Raw genomic sequence first — 2,500 nt, forward strand, 5'->3', positions numbered from 1 at the left:
AGGTGCAATTACGGATGGGACACAGAGCTACCGGTCTAAATTTTGGAAATAACCCAGTTCGATTAAATGCTTTTGGCTTGAATTCGCAATACATAATTCGAAAACAACGTCAAATAACTTTAGAATGACTACAGTCAGTTAATAAAAGAAGATTTTAGAAGATTTTTAACTAGTCAACAGATTCGGTTTGTATAATTGCATTCTAAATTTGCGAAAAATATCAATTTTGAATGAATAACCAGCAGTTCTCTGTATGTCTCTACGGCATTAAACTTGCATACTACCACCACTACTGCTACATATACCCCTGCTATACAACTACCGCTGCTGCATCGTCCCATAGAAACTCCCAGAACACACATTCATCAAAAAAGAGAAACACAAACAAGCGCTTATCTCCCTCGGGCCTCGCCTCCCCCGCCCCTACGCAGCTCCCTCTTTCAGTTCATTTCTTTCGTTCCGCTTCGATGCCCCGCCGATGTTTACCTCCCGAAGGAGACACGTGCGAGATCAGCCGGCCGCGCGATCCCCTCATCTGCAAACATACACTTTCGCTCCTGCTCTCTTTCTCTTAGTCTTTCTTTCTTTCTTTCTTTCTTTCTCTCTCTCTCTCTCTCTCTCTCTCTCTCTCTCTCTCTCTCTCTCTCTCTCTCTCTCTCTCTCTCTCTCTCTCTCGGGCTTTCTCCTGGTCTCCTCGGTAACGGTCTCTTTCTCTCTACCCCTTCTTTATGTTTTTATCTATCTACCTATCAGTCTACTATTTGTCTGTCTATTAGTCTATCTTTACATCTATCCCTATCTATTTATCTGTCTCTATCACCCGATTCCAATCCCATTCTATCCAGTCCCTTCCTCCCATCTCTATCTCTCTTTACCTCCGGTCTCCTCCCCCCCCCTCGCTCTCTATTATTTCCATCTTCCTCCCTTTCTCTTTTCCATCTTTCTTTCCCTCTCCTCCCCCTCTTTATATTTTTCCATCTTCCTCGCCCATTTTCTCCTTTTCTTTACTTCCATATTCCTCTACCTTCTTCCTTCCTTTCTTTTTTTCCATCTTTTTCTCCCTCTATCTCCCCCTTTCTTTTTCCATCTACCTTTCCCTTCCTCCCTTTCTTTTATCATATCTCCCCTACCCCCTCCCTCTCTCTCTCTTTTTTCCATCTTCCTCTCCCTATTTTTCCCATCTTCCTCTCCCTATTTCCCCCTTTCTTCTCTTCCATCTCCCTCTCCCTATTTCCCCCTTTCTTCTCTTCCATCTTCCTCTCCCTCTTCCTCCCTTTCTCCTCCTTCGCGAGCCTCTCCCTCAACACCTCCATGCGCCTTATCGATTCGGCGCTCAGGACCCTCGCTGCTTTTTCAATCCCGCATCAAACATGGACGTCGTATCAGCTCTGAAGGTGACCGAACGCGACGAAGGAAAACGAAGGAGGAAGGAAGGAAAGGAAAGGGAGATAAAAAGGCGAAGGAAGGAAAGGAAAGAAAAGGAAAATAAGAAGGTAGGGAAGGAAAAGAGAGGAAGATAAGAAGGAAGGGAAGGGAAAGAGGGAGATTAGAAGGAAGGGAAGGAAAAGAGAGGAAGATAAGAAAGAAAGGAAAATAAAAAAGGAAGGGAAGAAAAAGAGAGGAAGATAAGAAGGAAAGGAAGATAAGAAAGGAAGGGAAGAAAAAGAGAGAAAGATAAGAAGGAAAGGAAAGGACGAGAATTATCGAGAGCTGCGGAGAAGGGGGAGGTGGGAGGGTAGGGAAAGATTGAAAGAAAGGGTAGAGAAAAAGGAGATGCAGAATTTCCTTTGAGGTTGGGATTTGAGAAAGAGTTAGAGAGAGAGAGAGAGAGAGAGAGAGAGAGAGAGAGAGAGAGAGAGAGAGAGAGAGAGAGAGATTGAGCGAGAGAGAGAAAGAGAGAGAGAGAGAGAGAGGAGAAAAGAGAAGAAGAGAAGAGAAGATAAGAGAAGAGAAGAGGAGAGAGAGAGAGGAGGTGGAAGACGCACTATCAGGATGCAAAACGAAGGAGAATCGATCGGAAAGAAAATAATTAGAAGAAATTAAAAATAGAATAGAGAATAAAAGAAAAGAAAGATAAGAAAAAGAAAAGGGCGGAGTTGGAACGGTAAATAACAGAAGGACCGAAAGTGATGAAAGTCAACAGAGGCAAAAATGAATACAGGTGAAGGGGAGGTGATGGCGCAGGTGCTTCGCGAGATGAGGGAAGGCAACTGCAGTGCTGCGGCTTTTACGATACATAAACACACACCCATAGATATACATACATACACACACACACACACACACACACACGCACGCACACACACACACACACACACACACACATGTATGTATATATGTGTGTGAATGTGTGTGTGTGTGTGTGTGTGTGTGTGTGAATGTGCGCGTGTGTGTATGTATATATTTATATATATACATATATTGTTACTTTTGACCGTAAAAAATATTGTGCTGATATATATTAAAAAAAAAAACATCGATCACTGCAATCATCATGGAA

The sequence above is a fragment of the Penaeus chinensis genome, chromosome 16 (assembly GCF_019202785.1).
Source record: "Penaeus chinensis breed Huanghai No. 1 chromosome 16, ASM1920278v2, whole genome shotgun sequence".
NCBI lineage: Eukaryota > Metazoa > Arthropoda > Malacostraca > Decapoda > Penaeidae > Penaeus > Penaeus chinensis.